General features: G+C 40.4%; 2 protein-coding genes across 2 annotated transcripts in view; one reads left to right on the forward strand and one right to left on the reverse strand.

Annotated features, from left to right (window-relative positions):
• The window catches only part of NPY5R (neuropeptide Y receptor Y5), a 46,704-nt gene extending 45,289 nt beyond the window's left edge, over positions 1–1,415 (reverse strand). Inside the window, exon 1 of the mRNA XM_069976612.1 lies at positions 1,291–1,415. The gene's annotated coding sequence lies outside the window, so the exon portion shown is untranslated. The remainder of the gene's footprint in view (positions 1–1,290) is intronic.
• Positions 1,416–4,033: 2,618 nt separating this feature from the next.
• NPY1R (neuropeptide Y receptor Y1) overlaps positions 4,034–25,453 on the forward strand; it is a 71,984-nt gene continuing 50,564 nt past the window's right edge. The window contains 1 exon segment of the mRNA XM_069976613.1: positions 4,034–4,312. The gene's annotated coding sequence lies outside the window, so the exon portion shown is untranslated.

A 25,453-nucleotide genomic window follows, 5' to 3' on the forward strand; every position in this document is an offset into this window, starting at 1 on the left:
AGAGAGAGAGAGAGAGAGAGAGAGAGAGAGAGAGAGAGAGAGAGAGACTGTGCCTATCTGGCCAGTACCTTATTAACTTCGATTAAAGCAAATATGCCCATGAATTCACAATTTGGACCTTCAGTCCAAATTATTGTGAATAGCAACTGAACAAGAGTTATCTAAATAGCTCAAGTGTTTTGTATAACAAATATAATATTTACAGGAAAATAAAACCAAATATATAATCCAAAAGAGTTATTTTCACGTTCTCCATGCTATTTTTTTTCTCTACAAATCCACATATTTCAATAAAATGTCACAAAGTGCTGTGATCAGCGACCATTTATACATGTAAGGGCTATAGAACAGAATCAAAGAGAATGTATTCTGAAGTTTGGCTCTCTTCTTCCCTATGTTAATAAACTGTGCTACTGGTCAAAAGAGTTAAATAATCTGTTCTTGGGTGTAATTGCACATACAATATAAAGCATATACACTGTCTTGTGAATTCAAAAAACTTTAGATCACATCAGGGACACATGAAATTGCAATTTAGTGGTAGCTATATGAATACATTTGTATATAATTTAATAATATGAGTGCATTAATAAAGCCTGGAGAATAAATATGTAATATACTACTGTATATTCTTAAGTTATATTTTATTGTTCTAAAACTTATCTCATAAGTAACAAACTAACCAAGTTAGAAATAAATACAGTATCTAATCCGCAAGAATTGTTGCTAATACAAACCAGTTTGTATTAGCCTATTCTGACAGATTGCTATATCTATGCTTACTTTGTCACATACATGTATGCTTACTCAGTTACTTCCTTACATATATGCTTACTTCGCTCCTTTAAACCCATCTCCTACGCTTAGAATGTATGAATTCTTAGTCCATTGTACCAAGAATAATGAGACCATGGTATCTGATAGCCAAGAACTGAGCAGCAGCCACAAGTACTTTGAATAACTCTGGCACACAATGCAGCTCATGGACAGCCCTCAGAAAGAATATCCAAGGAAATAAAGCCCTACAGCACTGTCAGGGATACTATTTCAAAAAGTAGCTGCTCTGTATGGAAAATGAATGAGTGTGCATTATGAGGGCAGGTGACTAAGCTCCAGGCAAGTGCAGAATTTCAACAACACGGTGGTCCCCCAGATATTCCCCTGTCTATGTAAAGTAGGAATGTAGCAAAAACAGATACAGTAGACAATGTTTATTGGCTAATACCAAACATGCAAGCTGCTGATAGAAATAAGGAAGAAGAGTTAAGGCTAAATGAACATGCACTGTACCTTGCTTGGATCTCAATTTCAGCTGATACTTGTAGTAAGAGATGGACAATGGATGCAGAGAAGGAGAGAGGAAGGACAGGACATAGCTCCAGTTATTTCTCTGCCTGAGACTGTAAAGATTGTACAAGATGAAGTGACGCCCCTTAAAGCTGAACTCCACCTTACACCAGAACATGACAAGCCGATGTGCCAGGCTTCCAGCAGAGCTAACACCCTCACATTACCTGTCTGGACTAAGTTGCTTAGTGATCTCGAGAGAAACGTAATTTAACATAAAACAATATGAAAGGTATAGAAGTTTGAATTGCTCTGGAGCTTGTACATGTTCACAATCAATCTATTCGTTACTGCCACCTGGTGGTTAGATGCTTTCATGCATAATGGCAGAATATCGGTCAGGAAATCCATTTGCTACATTTTGTTATGCTGTATTCACTATTCATACTATAGTAATACTTTTTTTTTCCGCATGTATGCTATGCAGGCTGAATTTAAAAAGATAACCTAAAGAGCTAGAGGTGACCTGGCTCTATGTTATATTTGTATAGAAATATCCCCAACACATACAAGCATAGTGCAGCCAGCAGGACAGCAGCCCTTTATAGAAGGAATAATAGAAGAGTTTAAGGCCCAGACTGATATGCAGACTATTGGACTTGTATAAAATGTTCTATGGGTTTTATATTGCAAGGGATAGCTATGGAACTCATCTACAGTGATTCTGACAGCTTAGTATCACTTGATGGATAGATATGTACAGGGAGTCTATGGAGGGAGTAAATCCAAGGAAATCACACATATCTAGCACATGCACTGTACATTACTGTATATCACACTATTACGTAGAGAATAGACCTTCAAATATGTTGGGATGTTGGGAAGTGTATTCCACAGATTGATGAAATGCATAGACGTCCCATGTAACAAAGCCATGTGAATGTATTAATATAATATATAATAACCGTGGCACAACAAGCAATGTGTAATTGCAGCTGCAATGAAGGGCACCAGGGAAAGAGCTGAGTGTACAGAGCAGGATGTCTGCTGCTATCTGGAAGGGCTATGCTTATACTGTGTGTAATAAAGCACTCCCTGCCGGATTACACTTATATTATATGATAAGCAGCTCGGCTATCAAAGGTAAATGATGGATTATACAGGGAAGCTGCAGGAGCTGTCCAAGGTGCTGAAGGGAGATAAAGCCCATTGCCTCCTTATCTTAGCCGTCTCTTGTCAGCTAGTTCTCTTTAGAAAGTACAAGAATATCAACATGTTGAAAAGGTCTCAATGTTGATGCTTTATACCTATGATTTACAACACTGGTTATCTATCTATCTATCTATCTATCTATCTATCTATCTATCTTCTATCTATCTATCTATCTATCTATCTATCTGTCTGTCTGTCTGTCTGTCTTCTATCTATCTATCTATATATCTATCTATCTATCTATCTTCTATCTATCTATCTATCTATCTATCTCCTATCTATTTATCTATCTTCTATCTATCTATCTATCTATCTATCTATCTATCTATATTTGCCTTATCATTCTCTCTAGCTATCCCTTATCCTTGTCTAACTACTATCTATCTATCTATCTATCTATCTATCTATCTATCTATCTATCTATCTATCTATCTATCTATGCTGTGTCACTCTCTTTAGCTATAATCTATCTCCTATCTATCCATTATTTTTCTTTCCTTATGTCTATTTATCTATTAATTATCTGTCTATGCTTATCATCCAACCAATCAATCGGTCAATCAATCAATCAATCAATCAATCAATCCCTCTATGATCTGTCTAACTCTACATATATATTCCCCAATCAGTAGCTTACCAGCTGTTGAGGCATGCTGGGAGTTGTAGTTTTGCAACACTTGATGAGTTAAAGGTTGGGAAAAACACACACACACACACACACACACACACACTGAAAGAGAGAGAGAAAGACAGAGAGAGATAATAGAATAGAAGGACAGATGGCAAATGATAGATAGATAGATAGATAGATAGATAGATAGATAGATAGATAGATAGATTACAGATCATAAATAGATAGATAGATAGATAGATAGATAGATAGATAGATAGGAGATAGATAGATAGATAGATAGATAGGAGATAGATAGATAGATAGATAGATTACAGATCATAAATAGATAGATAGGTAGATAGATAGTAGAAAGAAAGAAGACAAATTGTAGAACATGAATAGATAGATAGTTGACACGACATAAATATAGATAATTGATAGAAGATACATAAATTACAAATGATAAATAACAGACGATATATAGAAGACACATGATTCATAAATGATTGATTGATTGATTGATTGAAGACAGATGATAGGAAGACAGATTGTTGACAGGTGACAGGTGACAGATGATACATGAGAAAGGACAGACAGAAGACACATGATTGATATATGATTGAGAGAAGAGAGACAGAAATACGGATAGATACTTTAAGTCCCCCTTGTCTAACAATCCGTGACTGCAGCTGGGAGAAGAGAATGGCCATTACAGCCTTAGCGCCGTATACAGCTTTCCCAGCTCACTGTAGATGGGAACAATAACTAACTACAACCAGCAGGGGGCAGTGACCTGCTAACATTCTACAGGCACCTATAAAAATCGCTTGGCAATCGAAACTTGTGCTCACACTTGAAAGCTGTTGTCAGCTCCGGCAGTATTCTTCTGGTGGTTTTCTATCTAATTGCATTTCTCTTCGGATTACTAAGCAACACTCCCCCAGATGGGTAATGTGAAGGAAGGTGATGTCTCTGTAGCCAGAGCTGTGAGCTGCCAAGTCTTGCAGAGCTGCATGTGATGTGAGTGTAAGGTGGAGCTGAGCTTTAGGGGCGTCGCTTCATCTTCCACAATCTTCCCAGTGTGAGCAGGGAAATAACTGGAGCTATGCCCCATTCTGCGCTGCTTTCTCTTCTTGCTTTTGCCATATATCTTCCCACATATCCGTCATTGGTTTGCACAGGAGCAGCAGTCTCAGCAAGGTACAGTGGCTATACTCTTCTTGCAGCTCTGGGGAATATTAGCTGGGTTTAACATTTACAACTCTGCTGTGCTCAGTGTAAGTGGGAAATATAGTGTGTCCAGTGCACCTTGTTACCTCCCTAGGGGCTAGTGAGGGACTATGTCACTGTTATGTAATACAGCTTACATCTAGCTGCTGGACATTTGGGAATATATATATAATTTTTTTTTTCTGCATGCATGTTTTATGGGGGTAATACTTAGTGTCATACTGTGTTTACTGCAGGTTACATAATAGCTTATCTCACCTGTTCACTCCATAGAGATCAGAATTTCCCAAGTAAAGTAAGCTTTCTTAATCATGATACCTGGCCAAATAGCAATTCCAGTCAATACCTATAAAGATTCACTACTGTAAAAACAAACAAACAAAAAAAAATAATGGCATAACATAGAAAAATGGCATGTACATAAGAAATTATGTATACATGTAATGCATATATATATATATATATATATATATATATATATATATATATATATATATATAATTATTATATTGAAAGAATTATATAACAAATTATATTATAAATAAAAAATGTATATATATATATATATATATATATATATATATATAAATATATATATTCTACAGTGTGCACTTCATGCAAATGTATGTACTGTATGTGAAAGGCAAATGTTTTGCAAGCATATGTACTGTAGCTCTATGCAGTGTGCTTTTTGAGTGTGTGATCTATGATAGTAACTTGCAAGTTCAGAAACAGAGGTGACCCTGGGTGTCAAAGGTGGCTCAGAATTAAGCCTTAATATGTATCTAGAAGATGTAAATCATTCATGTTAGGTTTATTTACTATATTGGCCATCCATAATGCTGGATACATATCAAACTGATATATTGATGGCTTTTTAGTACATTGGATTTTTGCATTATGTTAACTAGCTGTCCTCCCAGTGGCCTGTATTTAGCTGAATTACATGTTATTGGGTGACGTTGGCAGTATAAAAGCTGTTGCATTCCTAACTTTAAATATCCAGGTACTGTTTCTGAGGCATGAAGGATGAATACAAGCTCAGCTCCTATTCTTGGTTTGATTCTTCACAGTATGTACTCCCAAATTTCCCAGTGACTGGGTAAATCCCAATAGCTGAATAAAGACGCAAACAGGACAATTAGCTTAAGCAAGTAAAGAATGTTGGAGCAGATGCAGAGGCTCATACTGGAGAATGAGGATGTTCCCATTTGTGCAGAGTGCATTTGCTAGGAAACATCTGTCCTGGTTACATTATAGAAGTTTTTAGTGTGTTTCAGACACTGCAGTTACCATACCTGTCATCATACCTGAGATGTCCATATAATGGTGACGTCACTCATAGTTTTAACTCGTTTGCTTTGTCTTCTTTACTTTATTTTTTCCCATACCTCTACATTGTATATTTGGAAAAATAAAACATACTTTATCTTGGAATGTTAAGCAAAGTTATCACAAGCTAAATATTTATGAAAGTTGGCTCTACCTTCCTATAAAATAACTCTTTTTTTCTGCCAAAATGCCTACTTTTTTTTAAAATACTTTATTAATCCAACAATTATTGGATATTTTTTTTCTTCTTCAATTTTTAGCATATTTGTTAGCTGTACCACATTTTCTTGAATAGGTAGTTGATGTTTCGTGAACAATACTTTTTGAAATACCTTGTAGCATAAAGCCGGTAAAAATAGATTGTTTTTACTCACCAGTAAAGTTTGATCTGGAACTAATGTACTAAATTTTCCCATGTGTCCTGGACAATGTGCAGACATACAGAATCAAGTTTTATGTGTTGGATTGTATTAAATGTGTTATATCCTTATTTAAGACTAATGTTTAAAATCCAGGAATTATAGCAATGCAAACATATGCAGAACTATTTTTTACTCAAGAGGCAACTAAACATTGGATAGCTCTGTGATGTACAGTTTAAAGTGAATCTGTCAGCTGCAATTCCCTTTTCAAACTGTTGACACTGTTAGATATTCACTAGGTCAAGGAGACACATGGTACCTTTCATATATCTGTCCCTGCTTCCAGAATGTTTGTATTCTATAGTAAAATACTCGACACTGACCCCATACCTGACCCTGCTTGGGGATTAGTTTCCAGGTGTAAATGAAGCTGGGGGAGGAGACATTTTAGCTGGTAACAAATCAGGGGATTGGGAAAGCCTCTTTGACTCCTTGTACCAGATAATTAAAGCATTTTCTTACTTAAATGCTTACTAAAGCATTTGACAAAATATCAGTGGCTCCAGTAGTGTTAGAGCTCTAATCTCTATAAATGTCCCCATAAGAGCACCCAACTTCTGTTTGTATAGCTATTAATTGCCTAATATTGGGCATATTTGTCATGTTTAGGTTTTGGTTTAGGTTTAGGTTTGGTTTATATGAATTCTGTGTTTATATATCTCAAGCATTTATAGGCTACTGTGTGTTGACTACTTTGTCCAAAAAAACAAAATATAGCTGGGAAGATGTGCCAAGAACTGTTAGATGTATCAGTAAATATGATGAGAGTGAGTTTTTACGTCTTTGTGCTTGGAAACGATTCTAAAATAATTTTGTAAAACGCACTTTTTTCTTACTTTTGGATCATGACATTTTTAGTGATTAAGGAACAATAAATCTAAGTTAAGCAAACAGTTTCACAAGAAACAGTAGTCTGGTTCTTGTCAGGATTTTAGATTTTGTCACCATCTGCAGTGGATCATTTGTATTCTGTATAGAACAGGTTTTTTGGTGTCTGCAGATTATCACAAAGACTCACAAAGTTTGGACGTAAAAAAATTGTCATTGAATATATATGAATTATATAGTTAAGAAATGTCCATTGTGAAGAAATTAAGGTAATTAAAAGAATGTAAGTTACACACATCATTCATTACATGGTATTATTACTCTTTAATAATTACATCTGTATCTTCTGGTCATTGAACTGAACATCAGACATAACTAAACTGGCACTGTATCAGGATCATTTTTACTCATACTTGTCCATGTAGTTTACTTTATAGAAGAGCCTTATGGTGCGTTTACATAGACAGATTTATCTGACAGATTTTTTAAGCCAAAGCCAGCAATAGATTTAAAAAAAAAAGAGGAATCTCAGTCTTTCCTTTATGACCTGTTCCCTATTTGTAGTCTGTTCCTAGCTTTGGCTTAAAAAACCTGTCAGATAAATCTGTCTGTGTAAACGTACCGTAAGGGCCCAACGATCAGGTGTTGAAACTATCATCATCTGATCATTGTTGTTTATTCCAGTTTAAAAATCATCGGCCTCTGGGCACGCATTGCTAATAAACTGTATACATACCTGTCCATGCTGCCTCGTGTTCTTCTAGACTCTGCCCGGTCCCCATAGCCACTACAGCTTCATCACCCCTGTACACAGTAAAGCAGAGCAAGAAGCAGACAGCTTTGTGCATTGTGTAGTGGCCATTCTGGGTTACTCCAGCTCCGCTTTCATTTACTCCAACAAGAACTGATCCCCAGTAGACAATCTTGAATGGTTCCAACTCTGTTTAAATGGGATATCCGCAGTGCAGGAAAGGTCGTACCCTGTGCTGATAACTTTGCAGACGGGAGGGGGCACAATCAAGTTATACACAGTTAACAAAAGCTACCAACAAAAGTGTTACCAATGTCACAGTGATGTGTTGCATTCTGGATGTGTCTTGTTTAACCCTTAGAGGACTGGGACAATTTAAATTTTAGCATTTTTGTTTTTTCCTCCTTGTGCTTAAAAGGCCATAGCAATTTTTCACCTAGAAACCCACATGAGCCCTTTTTTTTTGCGCCACTAATTGTACTTTGCAATGACAGGCTGAACTTTTTCATAAAGTACACTGCAAAAGCAAAAAAAAAAATTCAATGCGTGGTGAAGTTGAAAAAAAGTTGTTCTTCTGCCGTTCACCCTGGGGTAAAACTGTCTTGTTATATATGTTCCTCAAGTCGTTACAACTACTAGCTGTATTTTTTGCTCCATGATGTGTACTTTCTATCGGTACCTTGATTGCGCATATGCAACTTTTTAATCGCTTTTTATTACAATTTTTCTGGATTTGATGCGACCAAAAATGCACAATTTTGCACCTTGGGATTTTTTTGCGCTTGCGCCATTTACAGTGTGAGCTCACGAATGTGATAAATTAATATTTTTGGTGATTACACACGCGGCGATATAAAACATGTTTATTTATTTATTTTTATTTATAACATGGGAAAAGCGGGGTTATTCAAACTTTTATTAGGGGATGGGAACTTCTAGTATAAGTACACCAATCTGTCATTGAGATCTATGCAGTATAGTAATAGATCCATGAGATAGGCACTCTATTGCTTTCGGCTGCTGCAGCCGAAAGCAATAGAGTGCCAAGCCGGGATCAGCACCATTACGGCGCAGACCCCGGCCCAGGTCCGGTGTGGAGATCGCTCCTCTGCGACAATGACGTGGGGGGGGCTGATCCCCCAAACTAGACACCAGGGAGTGGGGAAATCAAGTCTTCAGATGCAGCTGTCAACTTTGACAGCTGCATCTGAATAATTAATTAGCGGGCACGGCGATTGGACCGTGCCTGCTAATAGCCGCGGTACCGGGCTACAAACGGCACCCGGGCCCGCATTGGTTCAGAGTGGGGCCACTGCGCAGCCCCGCTCTGAACTCTCCTAGTGACCGCTGGACGTACGGGTACACCGAGGGTCGTCCAGGGGTTTTGGGTATGTTCACAATGAGTAAAGGTGGAATTCTGCGGCGGAAAGTTCACCACCTGTCTCAGTGTGTCATAGCTTGTCTGCTGCCGCCACTCATCACTAAAGGAAGTGACATGATTTACTCAGTGTGAACATACCATAACTGTGTATGCCAGCACCAAAGCTCTGGCAAACAGCTGATCATCAGTGTTGCTGGGTGTAGGAACCCCACAAATCTGTTATTGATGACCTGTTGTAAATTCTGCCAAAAAACACCTTCAGTGTTTAGGTTTATTGTCATTGGTAGCTCCTAAAATCCACAATACCTAAGTAAAAATAATAATAATAATAATAATAATAATAATAATAATAATTTGTTTTAGATTAGAAAAAAAAAACAAATTCTCTATCAAGAATACATTGTCATTTTTGCTGTCTGGACTGGTGAAAATGCATTTGACAATGCCACTACTAGTACCATGATTCGAATCCTGTCATTACAGGTTTCCTAGCCAACTCATGATACAATTTTGTTTTGATATATGTCATTTTATTATCAGTCACTATTTTTATCAGTATTTTAAAGAGAATTAAGTATGTTCTAAACTTGTTATAAATATCATAGTTAGTAAAGATCACCTTCCACCTGTTCAAGGCCACCATATTATGATGAACTGTCCATTATTCTATTAACGGATAACATAGACAGACAGTATAGTACCTGAATATTGCAGAGATACAGGATAAATCAGGATCATATTATTTTCCGTTGTATTCTGCATTAATAAGTTATTAAATTGGAGTCTGGAAGAAACAAATGCATGGAAATGAATGGCTTGTCATATAGGTTTTGGTTTGAGAAAATACAGCTCACCTTCCCTTTGTGAATGGAAACATAACTGTAAAATTAGCAATAAGGTATTAAAGAATAATAAGGCCATCTCACTAGTTCGGTTTGCTGTAAAATCCAGTCTATGTAACTGCATGGCAACTGCAGTATCCAAGCATACCATGGCATTTACATTGCTTATTCTGCAGACCCTTAAATGACTGTGACTTCTGGTTGGGAAAAAAAACTGTAGTAAATATAATTTAGAAACAACACTTTTATTCTGTGGCGGCATTAATGTGGTCCTAGTCAGCTAATACTATAGGTTTTATGAGGTTTAGGTGCAATACCAGAGGTAGCTTATTCGGAAGACTCATGCTGTTATTGAAAGAAGGCAGTTATGTTTTATATATTATTATTTTAAGTGACTAAATGCAGCTCAAACTATAGATTCAATTAGGCATATGTCTATACCTATATATTATATAACTGACCTTATACATGTAAACTGCTTTTTTCATGGTATAAAATATATGACTTTGAAGGATTATGTCCCTGAAATGTTCAATCACTTGTCACATTCGGTATGATTTACTTCTCCTCTGTGGAAAACTGTGATCTCTTCTGGTTTCATTCCAGCTTTATTTATATTACTGCAGTATAAAATCTCTCAATTTCTTTACTTGAACGCTAAATTGAAAATTACCCCAAAATAATCCAGCAGAACGAAGAGTGAAGATATTGAACCTGAAATATTATTTTATTCATTTTGCATTTCAAGGCAGGAGAGGTAATGTGAGCTTGCTTTCAGATGCTAGATGTAGTTGTAGCTGTATCATTTACAACGTACCTTGCCTCTGAAAGTTACCGTGCTGAATTGTATTAGTAACATGGTTATGCTTTAGGTGCTGGAGAGAAAACTATGTAAAAAGACTTTTCATCTTCTAAGTGCATTCCCATGACTAAAATGGTTCCCAATAAAACACAAACAATGAAAATGTGACTATGACTTGCTACAGTATGTTAAATAATTCATGATTACTTTCACAACTCAACAATAGTAATAACAAATCATTAAATTGGAATTTGGAAAAAACAAATACATAGGAATGGAAAACAAGTCTGCGCTATTCATACAATGTTAAAGAGAATTACTTCAATCACATGATGTGGTTGCTTTCTGCACCATTTTCCACATATTGTGTATTAGATCATTTGAGAAAGTTGGGGTGTGTGTGGGGGGGGTTATGTTTATTCGACAAGCAAATATAGATTTACAAGTAAAGAAATACTTCTGATTAAATACAAAGCTCAGTCTTACATGCACAGTTGGGGATTTTTGAGTGGGTTTCTTTAAGGTCCTTGACAGTGTTTCTTCTCTACTTGCTTATATAAGCATATTTATAAGCACATCAGTCTTTTCTTTCCATGATGTGTACTGTATATGATCCTGCCCAGTCCCAGCAGTATATCACTAATACATGAGATGTGCAGGAAGTATACTAAAGACATAGATTTAATATTGAAAATGGACCAGATTTCCAACAAAGTTTGCACCAACAAAATAGCTTAAAGTGACTCTGTACCCACAATCTGACCCCCCCCCCCCCCAAACTGCTTGTACCTTCGGATAGCTGCTTTTAATCCAAGTTCTGTCCTGGGGTCCATTCAGCAGGTGATGCAGTTATTGTCCTAAAAAAACAACTTTTAAACTGGCAGCCCTGTGCCCAACGGCCGTGGCCTAGATTGTATATAAATTAGGCTGGCACAACCTCTCTGTCCCTCCTCTCCCCCCCCTTCATCATTAGGAATGCTCCAGGAAGAATTTCTACTATTCATCACCTGTGTCAGCACGGCACATGGGCTGGATCATTAAGGCACCTGTGCAATGTTCAGACAGGAGAAAATGTTCTAGGGACATTCCTAATGATAAAGAGGGTGGGGAGGAGGGACGTAGGGGTGGTGCAAAGTTAGGGCACAGATATTCTAGGCCACGCCAGTTTGACACAGGGCTGCCAGTTTAAAAGTTGTTTTTTAGGACAATAACTGCATCACCTGCTGAATGGACCCCAGGACAGAACTTGGATTAAAAGCAGCTATCTGATGGTACAAGTGGTTTGGAGGGACAGATTGTGGGTACAGAGTCACTTTATATGCTGTGTATCATGATTATTATGTGTTTTAGACACTTTTTTTTAGCTATAGCTGGCAAAGCTAGCACTCATATCAGACACCCTTTCTCCAGGCTGTGCTATCCTGCTCTGTATGCTGAACTGCAATCCTACTTATAAGATTGCCAAGCATGGAGGAACACATTACCATGCTCCTCCCTCTGTATCCTCCACCAAGCCTGTATATGCCTACAGTGGACACAGAGGGAGGGGCATAGTCACATAGTTTTCAATGCTCCCTTTCATGCCTTTTTAAGCATTTTCATTGTTTTATTGGTATGTTTTGTGCAATATTTAGGTAAAAATGTTCCAAATGAAGGGAACAGTGTAAATCTATATGTTGTGCCTGAGGCAGAAGATTGACTTTTGAGAGAGGTAACCCCCCCTCCCTACCAATTCCCATTTAGATGTACAAAGCAGAGCAAAACTTCCCAAACAAGCCCAGCCTAGGAATTATATAGGAATTTATAGATTTTTTCTGAACAACAAAATACAACAAAAGCACTTTAGAGAATTATTCATTATGTATAATTATATAATGATACCCAGTATTGGTAGCCTGCCATTTCATACTTATCCCATAATGAAAACCTCTAGTACTTTAGTTCCTCTATTCCTGGGGCACTGTTAGGTACCTTGAATGCTCATGTAGTTTTCCCACGTCATGACTCGTTTATTCTGTGATTGAAAATCATGGCCTTGAACTCCCAATACGCTTAGCCCTACTTTTCAATAATTTAAACATGTAGTTGTTCTATAATTTGGGTATATTGGGAGTCTAGAGTAACTAGATAAGTGCAATGCGCAGAATGACATTTTAATTGTCTAGTAAATAAAAGGGAACAAATTGTATTCTTATTTATTCCCTCCTGCTCTAACATGCAAATGCTGCTTAAAGTGAAAATCCCAATGGTCTTATTCATTTAGATATACAAGGCTGATTTTCATTGCTTTCTCTAGTGCATGACTTCAGAATGATGTCTTCATAAACTACCAAGGATCTGTATAAGTAATGTCCCAGGAAGGAAAATTGATATATTACTTATGAAAGTGACTTGTGACAATTTTTGAAAATGTCTTGGAACCTAACTATGGAAAATTCAAAAGTAGGAAAGCTACTATAACTAAGCAGAAATAGAATTTTACGTTTTTGCTATGATCTCAACTTATTGACACCTTCAATGGACGGGTACCAAGAAAGAAGGTAACCAAGCAGAAAAATCAAATACATGTATATAAAATCATTTGCATTGAGAATTTGCAATTCTTTAGGACTCACATTATGAAGATATTGGTAAAGGCCTATTATATAGCATAAGTCTTCTGTCCAACTTAGTAAACAAATTAAACTCAAGTGCCAAGTTCCTTATAAGCAAAAAACAACAACAAAAAAAAGAGTCTCAAAACACAGAACTAGCCAGGTATCCCTCTGGGAATATCCCTCTCCCAGCCAAGGGGTGGCTCCTGTAGGGAAACCACGAAAGCCACCATATTAAGTGGTTCTATAAGTCAATGTAATGACAAGGGAAAAACAAGGCCAGACAGTGTAGATCAGGATTCTGGCTAGGTGGGAGCAATGCCTGGTAGAGCCATATGGGAAACAGATCACTGATCTCACGGGAGACCGGCCAAAGATAACACTGTGGCCTGTCGGCTGAAGCGCTCATGACAGTGAAATTCTAGGTGCATTGCTCCCTGGGAAATACAAATATGCAAAAAAGAGCCTGTGGAGCCTCATTTAAGAGTCTCAAAACACAAAACTAGCCAGATATCCCTCCGGGAAGGACCCAGCCAAGGGGTGGCTCCCGTAGGGAAACCACCAAAACCATCATATTAAGTGGCCCTATAAGTCAATGTAATGACAAGGGAAAAACCAAGGCCAGGTATCCATCCACAGATAGCTGTGGATATCCCCTTGCCGGGGGGATATCTAGATCGTCCCGTGTTTTGAGACTCTTAAATCAGGCTCCACAGGCTCTTTTTTTGTATATTTGTATTTCCCAGGTAGCAATGCACCTAGGATTTCACTGTATTGAGCACTTTAATTGGCAGTCAACAGTGTTATTGTTGGCTGGTCTTCCTGAGATCACTGATCTGTTTCCTGTAAAGTTTCTAATAAGGAAATTTGTCTATTTTTATCTGACAAGTGGTCAATGAGATGCTCTATTTTGGACCCAAAAATACAGCTCAGCTGTATCTCCTTAGCGCAGAGGATTTTTTTTTAGATATGGTATCTGCTTATCATGGTTTTTTTTCACATGGCTGTATAACTGACATAAGACCATAGACTTGGTTGCTAATTTTTCTCACTGGTCAGCAGCATTGCAGAGGAAATATGACACATGGGAGAAATATTTGAATGACCTAAGAAATATATCACAGAATCCTGTAAGTTTGTAGATTGTAAGTATTGATCATCTCTGGTTGCACCATGCACAGGGACGGGCTGGGCCGGGGGGCAGGGGGGCATATGCCCCCCCTTGCTGCTTCCCCCAAGGCAGTTAGGGAGCCGTAGCGGCCGCCGGAACTCCTTGAGCTTCCGGGACAGACCGCTTACCACACACTGGCCTGGAAGCTCACTGCTCCAGCCCCGCAGCGCCCAAACTCCTCTCATCTCCTGCTCGGCAGACATGTGATGGGAGCCACAATGACATCACATGCCCGCCGCCGAGTAGGATATGAGAGGAGTTTGGGCGCCGCGGGGCTGGAGCAGTGAGCTTCGGGCCGGTGTGTGGCAGGATGTCTGTACTGGAAGCTCACTGATGTAACATGTAACATCTGCTGCCAGACCACAAGGGAGACGCTGCTGCTGGATCCAGGAGAGATGAGCATATTTTTTATTTTTATTTTTCACATCAATGCTGCAATACGGGGGTTACAAAGGGGCGTATACTATGGGCGGCTACACAGGGTATACTATGTGGGGGCTGCACAGGGGTTTTAGTATGTGAGGGCTACAAATAGGCCTATACTATGAGGGGCTACACAGGGGAGGGCTATACTATGTGGGGGCTACTTAGGGGGGTAGACTTTTTGGGGGCTAAACGGGGGAGGGCTTTACTATGTAGGGCTCCACGGGGGTTATACTATGTGGGGGCTACACAGGGGGTATACTATGTGATGCTACATGGTGGGAAGGCTATACTATGTGGGGCAATACAGGGGGTATTCTGTGGGGGGCTACACTGCGGGGTTTACTATGTGAGGGCTACAAAAAGGCCTAATACTATGGGGGGCTATAATATGTGGGGGCTACACAGAGGGGGCTACACTATGTAGGGGCTACAAAGGGGCCTATACTATGTGGGGGCTCCACAGAGGGGGTGTACTATGTGGGGGCTACACGGGGGTATACTATGTGGGGGTACACAGGGGAGTATACTATGTGAGGGCTACACAGGAGGAGGGCTATACTATGTGGGGGCTACACAGAGGGGGGCTATACTATGTAGGAGCTGCAGAGGGGCCTGTACTATGGGGGGCTACAGGGGGGCTGTACTATGTGGAGGCTACAAAGGGGCCTATACTTTGGGGTCTACATAGGTGGAAGGCTATACCATGTGGGGGCTACAAAGGGGTCTATACTATATGGGGGCTATTATGTGGGGCCTTTACTATGTGAGGGCTACAAAGGGGCCTATACTATGTGGGAGCTACACAGCTAGGGGGCTTATACAATGTGGGGGCAACAAAGGGGCTCATAGTATGGGGGGTATACTATGTGGGGGCTACTCTGAGAGGCTGCACTACATGGGGCTGCTACAGCGGAATAGAGCAGAGCTATACTACATGGGGCTGCTGCACAGGGAGGGGGGGGCTATACTATATGGGGCTGCTGCACAGGGGGAGGGGGCCCATACTATATGGATTTTGTTGCACATGAGGACCTATACAATAGGGGAATTTCTGCACAGCAGGGGATTGTGTCTGCACAGAAGGGATCTATACTCTATGGAGACACTAGGGACCTATAGTTTATGCAGGCATAGAGGGGGCCTAATACTAATTGGGGTTAAGGAGGAGGATATATGGGAGCACAAAGAGTACATATGGGGCACAAAGAGGTTCAAACTGCTATACTGTGCACAAATGGACCTAACTACTATAGGGGGCATTAACCCCTTCGGGACCAGGCTAATTTTCGTTTTTGTGTTTTCGTTTTTTCCTCCTTGTGCTTAAAAGGCCATAGCACTTGCATTTTTACACCTACAGTCCCACATGAGCCCTTATTTTTTGCGTCACTAATTGTACTTTGCAATGACAGGCTGAACTTTTGCATAAAAAATGCTGCAAAACCAGAAAAAAATGATATGCGCAGTGAAATTGAAGAAAAAAACACAATTCTTTTTCTTTGGGGGGATTGTGTTTTTACGCCGTGTGTCCTATGGAAAAACTGACATGTTTTATATGTTCCTCAAGTTGTAACGATTAAAACAATATGTAACATGTATAACTTTCTTTTATCTGATGGCCTGTAAAAAATTCAAACCATTGTTAACAAATATACGTTCCTTAAAATCGCTCCATTCCCATACTTATAGCGCTTTTATCCTTTGGTCTATGGGGATGTGTGAGGTGTCATTTTTTGCGCCATAGTGTTTACTTTCTATCGGTACCTTGATTGCGCATATTCGACTTCTTGATCGCTTTTTATAAAAAAAAATCTAGATTTGATGCGACCAAAAATGCGCAATTTTGCACTTTGGGATATTTTTGCGCTTATGCCGTTTACCGTGCGAGATCAGGAATGTGATTAATTAATAGTTCGGGCGATTATGCACGCGGCGATAGCAAACATGTTTATTTATTTATTTACTTTTATTTATAACCTGGGAAAAGGGGGGTGATTCAGACTTTTATTAGGGGAGGGGGCTTTTTATTGACAGCAACACTTTATTTATTTTTTTTACACATATACTAGAAGCCCCCCTAGGCTACTTCTAGTATATACACTTTGATCTCTCATTGAGATCTTTGCTGTATAGTTATACAGCAAAGATCAATGAGATAGGCACTCGTTTGCTTTCGGCTGCTGCAGCCGAAAACAAACAAGTGCCAAGCCGGGGACGACACCATTTTGGAGCGGTCCCCGGCTGGCTTCAGTAACGGAGATCGCTCCTCCGGGACAACGGGTGAACGCCCGCACGAGGACGTACAGTTACGTCCTCATGCGGGAAAGGGGTAAAGAGGGGCCTAATACTGTACATAGGCAGAGCAGACAGAAGCCTATTACTATATGGCAGCACAGAGAGGGTGCCTGTAATATGTATGGAACAAAGGGGCCCTAATAATATATGGTAACATAGAGGGGCCTGGCTACTATTGGGAGGCTCAAACTGGGCCTAAATGCATATATGGGGGCACAGAGGAGCACTGTAACTGGGTGAAGCAATACACATGAGTATTTTGTATAGAAAATAGCATGGTGCCGAAATGAGGAGCCTAAGATGTTTGTCTGACAGATCCTATGCAGACGACTGGAGAAGTCTTTGTGATAGCCGGGCCGGATGGAGAAGAAAAGGAAAAATGAACAACCATGATTAGCAAAAACGTCACATGCAATTCATGCAGAGAATACGCCCCCTGTGAGTCACTGAATTTAGCTTCACTATAATCACTTATAACATCTTCAGAACCTGTGTAGGCTGGATCTATCTAGATATTGTCACTGCTTTGGGAGAATATTGGTCTTTTTATAGTGGATTTTGTACAGTAACAGTACAGTGGTATTATCCAGTTACTGTTAAATAAAGATGGTAGTGGGCATGGTGTATTATTCGCCCTTTGTATACTGGTATCATTGGTAATATTTGTCTTTATATAATGGATTTTATTCAGTATCAGTATTCAGTTTTTGGGAAAAAAGCAGCCATATTTTTTGAATCCTGGATAACCCCTTAGAGGGAATCTGTCAGATCACAGCTGCAGATCTCACCAGACAGGTGTTTTGGGGATATAAGTCACAGGACCTTTAGTCATCACTTGTAAACTTTTAAAATTGCCCTTTTCATAACCAGCTGAAGTGTCACAGTAACCAGCAGCACCACCCTGTATGTCAGTAAGAGCAGGTAGAAGCAGGGTAGGGAGATGTTGCTGCTTCTGAGCTCTGCCTCTATGACACTTCAGCTGGTATTAAACCTTTACAGTCAGTAATCAGCAGCACTAAATGTCCAGTCACCTCTATCTCCCCAGCACCTGTCCGCTGGGATCTGCCACTCTGAACCTCATATGGACCTGTTGGATTCTCTTTAAAGGGTTCATCCAGGCTTATAAAAACATGGCTCTTTTCTTCCAGTATTGTCCTCGATGTGGCGATTAATGATGAGCGAGCATGCTCATCCGAGCTTGGTACTCCATCGAGTATTAGGGTACTCGATGGTACTCGTTACTGGGACAAGAATCTTGCAATACTCAAGAAAATTTCATCATCCATTTCCTGTAAGTTTGGGCGCTATTTCTCAGCCAATAAACATACAGAAGACTCTTTGGTACATCCTGCGATCACGTGGGACCCATACATGTCGATAGCAGCGATTGGTTGGCCAGATCAGATGACCCTGCCATATAAAACGCGCAGCCGGCAGTACTCGCTTAAGACGCATGCTGTGAGAGATTAGGGACAGAGCTGCTGCTTCTCAGGGAAAGCGTCAGTGTAGGATTTAGCGTTCCAGTAGGCAGGGTATATACTAGCAATACAAACAAACAGCCCTTTTCAGGGCTTCAAATTGTTTTTTAATAGTATTACTACAGACTGCTTGCTGGGACTTGCAGTGCTGCTACTGCGATTTCAGCAGCACACTGTGGTGATCGGCTGCTGGCAGAAAGGGGACATTAGGTGTTGCATACAGAACCCTAAGAAGTGCTCAGTGTACTTTTTTGATTTTGGGGCTGGTGGTCCTTCTGCTGGGATTGCTGGGATTTGTAGTACATCCTGCATAGAACTTCACTGCTCATTGGACGGGGGTATCACAGCGTAAATCTAGGTCCAGCCAGTACCAGATTGTACCGTACAGCCCCCCCCTAAACTAGTGGGTACTACATTGGATTGCTGAGATTTGTAGCACACCTTTATAAAACTTCACTGCTTCACAGCGTGTATCTAGGTCCAGCCACTACCACATTGTACCATACAGCCCCCCCCTTAACTAGTGGGTAATACACTGTATTGCTGGGATTTGTAGTGCACCTGCATAAAACTTCACTGCCCATTGTAAGGGGGTATCACAAAGTGTGTATCTAGGTCCAGCCACTACCACATTGTACCGTACAGCCCCCCAAAACTAGTGGGTACTACACTGTATTGCTGGGATTTGTAGTACACCTGCATTAAAACTTCAGTAGAATGTTAACCCAACAGCTACAGTTAAATTTTAAATCGAAAGGGTGCTGGGGGTATAAGGCTACTTGTTGTCTACTGCTGGACCTTAACTGGCATCCATGTTGACTGCTGGTGTGCCTGCCCTTGCCTCATTGTTGGCTACTGCTGGACCTTAACTGGCATCCATGTTGACTACAGGTGTGCCTGCCCTTGCCTCCATGTTGGCTACTGCTGGGCCTTAACTGGCATCCATGTTGACTACTGCTGGGTCTTAACTGGCATCCATGTTGATTACTGCTGGGCCTTAACTGGCATCCATGTTGACTACTGTTGGGCCTTAACTGGCATCCAAGTAGACTACTGGTGTGCCTGCCCTTGCCTCCATGTTGACTACTGCTGGGCCTTCACTGGCATCAATGTTGACTACTGCTGTGCCTGCCCTTGCCTCCATGTTGGCTACTGCTGATCCTGCCTGGCCTCCATATTGACTACTGTTGCTGCCTGGCCTCCATGTTGGTTACTGTTGCTCCTGCTTGGCCTTCATGTTGGTTACTGTTGCTCCTGCCTGGCCTCCATGTTGGCTACTGCTGCTCCCGGGAGTTCTCTGTGTGCTCAATGCCATGCTGTGTCTGTCCTAATTTTTGGAAGGCTCACTTCACTTGCTTCCTCACTCACTTTTAATGGTTCTCTGTGTGCTCACTGCCATGCTAGGTCTGGTATAATTTTTGGAAGGCTGACTGGCTATTGCTTCTACCTTGTTCACTCTGTCCTCACCACCATGCTGTGTCAGGCTGAAATTTTTGGCTGGTTCATGCTATGCTACATCTGTTTTAATGGTTCCCTGTGTTCTCACTGCCATGCTGTGTCAGGCTGAGTTTTTGGGTGGTCCATATGCCTACCTCTGTTTTAACCAGGCTGTTGCACAGAATCAGGCATAATGGTGCCATTAGGCAGCATACATGCTGCCCCTGCTGTTTCCTGTCCATTTCCGTGGTGTTTTCATAATTTTCTGAGGTTGACAGGTTTTCACACGACCTTCCCCCTACCGAACTTGTGTCTCCTGCAAAAATACTCGAGTCTCCCATTGACTTCAATGGGGTTCGTTACTCGAAACGAACACTCGAGTATCGGGAGATATTCGTCTCGAGTAACAAGCACCCAAGAATTTTAGAACTCGCTCATCACTAGTGGCAATGTTTTTGAAAGAAATAAGCTGTAATTTTGCTAAAATCTTAGATAACCACTTTAAGAGTCTTTCACACTTACTTAATCCGTTGCAGATTTGATGGTGCTGATTTCATCAACATAAATTCCTAAAATCCAAAACATTAAATTTGAAGCGGATTAAGTACATATGAATGTACCCTGACGATTGGTTGCTTCTCTTGGGCCAGTGCTATGTGCTTGCCCCCAAGGCTAAAATTTGCCAGCTCCTGACCATGCACATCGCAGGAGACACTGCGACGACGGACTTCTTTGCAGTTTACTACTCTGCATCCCCTGGCATATTGAAGACAAGCGCTTCTTACAATCTACATCTTCTACTTACCACCAATGTTGTTATCCTGATGGATCACAATATCCTTTATCTATGGGCAGTAACACTGAATTGTCCAGGCATTATAACTGGCAGAGGTGCAGTCACAATACACTAAAACCATTCTTCCGACTCTCGGAGGAACTCTTAACAATGGGACGAGGGAAACATGTTTGAAGATGCAAGAAGGAGCACTGAGTTTACTCAAACGCCTATGACCCTTTATTCTTGACAAAGGACAGAGCACATCTTTCTTTATCTGATTTATCATTGGACTGGCTAGACCTACGCTTTTTTAGGTGTAGTCCTCCCTGGCATTTGAGTAGTAAGTGGCTAAAATGAATGAATATAAAGACAAGGGCGCACCATTGGGTAATATTATATAAGCAGTGGAATAAAAGGAATGGTGAGACAAGTTTGACTCACCTGAAGATGTACTGAGAGCACAACATCTATCTGTGCATGTATGGCACTTAGCATCCAAATTCTGTAAAGCATCTGATACCCAAGCTAGACGGTTCCAGACAGGAAGTAATGGATGATTTAGTGCTAAGGATCCTGTGGTGGTGTCCAGAGGCGCCAGGGAAGAGTTCTCAGGCTAGGCTCTAGTGCTTCAAAACATCACTTAATGCATGTAGATGTATGATAAGAGCTCATTTATTCAATATCGCTGTCACAGTGATATTGAATAAATGAACTCTTATCATACATCTACAGTACTTGCATTAAGTGATGTATTGAAGTACTAAGTTACCTTTCCCCATGCCCACAGTGAGTGGTGGGACCGGCTGTGGGACCCCCACCAGAAGGAGCTGCAGGGAAAAGGCCTGTACTGGCTGTTGGACTGGCCGCTCAGCCAATCAGTGACTGGAGCGGTGTCTCTCCCAGTCAATGGCAGTCCATCAGCTGGGTCGTGATGTGTCCTCGACAGAGATCCCGCAGACCAGCGGGGGGCCTGCGGCCGATCCCGCAGCTCACTGCGGCCACAGGGAAAGGTAAGTTAGTACTTGTAATCAATTTCCCCCCTGCCCTGGCAGCTAAAGCAATTCATAGACAGTGTTGAGCGAACCTGTCAAAATGTTCAGGTTCATTAACGTTATCAAAACCCGAATGCGTTTGGTTCTCCGCAGCTGCAGAAATGGGTCCTGGAAAACGTGGATACAACCTATGGCTATATGCATGTTTTCCTGGCAGCCCTAGGGCAGCATCCAACTTCTGAATCAAACTCTGAGCGTTCATGTTTGGAATACATTGGAATACATTGTGTTAGCAGTTTTAGTGTCAAAATGTTGTAAATGTGATAATATTCTTTAACTATTGTAGCACATAGGGGAAGATTTATAAAACTGGTGTAAAGTGAAACTGGCTCAGTTGCCCCTAGCAACCAATCAGATCACAGCTTTCATTCCTCACAGACTCTTTGGAAAATGAAAGGTGGAATCTGATTGGTTGCTAGGGGCAACTAAGACAATTTTACTTTCCACCAGTTTGATAAATGTCCATGTTCAAGAGGTTAAAGAAATAGGTTAGCAATGACTGAATAATATGGCTATAGGATTTAATTCCATGTTAAATATGTAGCTGAAGGTTTCTATAAAATTATATTATTGTAAATTATTTTAGAGTTTAGCAATACAAAGGAAAGAAAAGTATAACAACAAACTAAAGCAACTAAATAAATACATAAAAAGTGCAGTCAGTGAAATAATTTGCATTTCATATTTATTCTGGTTTAGTTACATTGCCGATTAGTATATGAGATAGAGCATAGAGTCTGGACCGTATACACCACATTGCTGCTGTGTTTGCTCCCATTGGTTACTGTTTACAAGCACACCTCATGCTCACATGCAAGTCTGTGCATGACATGCTCATTTCCATAACATAAAATGATTATATATTGGTAGCTTGCTGGCGCTAGGGTTAGCAGTTTTGCACTGTTAGCACTGGGGTCCTTGTCCTTGCATGATATTTGTATGCTCTCCCCATGTTTTTGTGTATATATATATATATATATATATATATATATATATATATATATACACTACCGTTCAAAAGTTTGGGGTCACCCAAACAATTTTGTGTTTTCCATAAAAAGTCACACTTACACCATACGTTGTGAAATGAATAGAAAATAGAGACATTGACAAGGTTAGAAATAATGATTTGTATTTGAAATAACATTGTTTTTACATCAAACTTTGCTTTCGTCAAAGAATCCTCCTTTTGCAGCAATTACAGCATTGCACACCTTTGGCATTCTAGCTATTAATCTGTTGAGGTAAGCTGGAGAAATTGCACCCCACGCTTCTAGAAGCAGCTCCCACAAGTTGAATTGGTTGGATGGGCACTTCTGGCGTACCATACGGTCAAGCTGCTCCCACAACAGCTCAATGGGGTTCAGATCTGGTGACTGCGCTGGCCACTCCATTACCGATAGAATACCAGCTGCCTGCTTCTGCTGTAAATAGTTCTTGCACAATTTGGAGGTGTGTTTAGGGTCATTGTCCTGTTGTAGGATGAAATTGGCTCCAATCAAGTGCTGTCCACTGGGTATGGCATGGCGGTGCAAAATTGAGTGATAGCATTCCTTATTCAGAATCCCTTTTACCCTGTACAAATCTTCGACCTTACCAGCACCAAAGCAACCCCAGACCATCACATTACCTCCACCATGCTTAACAGATGGCGTCAGGCATTCTTCCAGCATCTTTTCATTTGTTCTGCGTCTCACAAACGTTCTTCTTTGTGATCCAAACACCTTAAACTTGGATTCATCCGTCCACAACACTTTTTTCCAGTCTTCCTCTGTCCAATGTCTGTGTTCTTTTGCCCATCTTAATCTTTTTCTTTTATTGGCCAGTCTCAGATATGGCTTTTTCTTTGCCACTCTGCCCTGAAGCCCAAAATCCTGCAGCCGCCTCTTCACTGTAGATGTTGACACTGGTGTTTTGCGGGTACTATTTAATGAAGATGCCACTTGGGGACCTGTGAGGCATCTTTTTCTCAAACTAGAGACTCTAATGTGCTTATCTTCTTGCTTAGTTGTGCAACGCGGCCTCCCACTTCTTTTTCTACTCTGGTTAGAGCCTGTTTGTGCTGTCCTCTGAAGGGAGTAGTACACACCGTTGTAGGAAATCTTCAATTTCTTAGCAATGTCTCGCATGGAATAGCCTTCATTTCTAAGAACAAGAATAGACTGTCGAGTTTCAGATGAAAGTTCTCTTTTTCTGGCCATCTTGAGAGTTTAATTGACCCCACAAACGTGATGCTCCAGAAACACAATCTGCTCAAAGGAAGGTCAGTTTTGTAGCTTCTGTAACGAGCTACACTGTTTTCAGATGTGTGAACATGATTGCGCAAGGGTTTTCTAATCATCAATTAGCCTTCTAAGCCAATGAGCAAACACATTGTACCATTAGAACACTGGAGTGATAGTTGCTGGAAATGGGCCTCTATACACCTATGTAGATATTGTATGGTTCTCAAACACTTTTCGGGCCCCCAGTCTTGAAGTATTCGGTATCTGAAGGTTTTTGTGAGCGTGGATGGTGGGTTGTACGTGGTGAGTTTAGCAATGGTGAGGCTTCATATACAGTACAGTACTATATAAGACTGCTGGAGTGCATATACAGTACAGTAGTAGTACAGTCAGTGCACCACCATCTCCCATCCATTACAGTGCTGGGGTGGGGGAGACTCTATACAGTAAAGGATGAGTGAGGAGTTAGTGACTACTGTACTATAATTGCTGGTTTTGTTGAATGTTTCTTGTGTATAATGTCCTGTACAGTATAGTACTGTTCTGTTCTGTACTGTAGAGATGACACTGGGAACTATACAATGTAATATATGGGTACTGTAGGTAATTATTGGTGGGTGCTGGAACCAATTAAACACACTTACATTATTTCCTATTGGAAGACACTGCTTGTTTGAGAACCAAGGTACCACTGTATATATTTATATATATATATATATATATATATATATATATATATATATATATATATACACACAAACACACACAGGGTGGTCTAAAGGTAGGTGGACATTTTGTGTAACATATATATATATATATATATATATATATATATATATATATATATACACATACACGCAGTGGTGCCTTGGATTACGAGCATAATTCGTTCCAGGACCGTGCTTGTAATCCAAATCCACTCTTAAACCAAAGCACATTTTCCCATAAGAAATCATAGAAATGCAGACAATTGGTTCCACACCCCAAAAATAATGATTTATTATTCTGAATAACATGTAAAACAGATGAAACAAACATTCAGAAACAGCAGAATATGTGATGATATAAGTTACTGTACAGTCATGGAGAGGATGGGAAACACAAGGGCTGACAGAGACTGCAGGGAGCATGAAGGAATGAGCAGGACAGATGTGGGTACATACATGCAGCACTCTGGGGAGAGAGGGGTTACAGCTATGGAGAGATTACCACCACAGTCCTGTCCTCTGATGTAAGCCCCAGCCTGAAGTGGATCTGCCATGATTTGGAAGGTAAGGGGGACTTCCTGGGTCAGAGTACA

The sequence above is a fragment of the Dendropsophus ebraccatus genome, chromosome 7 (assembly GCF_027789765.1).
Source record: "Dendropsophus ebraccatus isolate aDenEbr1 chromosome 7, aDenEbr1.pat, whole genome shotgun sequence".
Taxonomy (NCBI): Eukaryota; Metazoa; Chordata; class Amphibia; order Anura; family Hylidae; genus Dendropsophus; species Dendropsophus ebraccatus.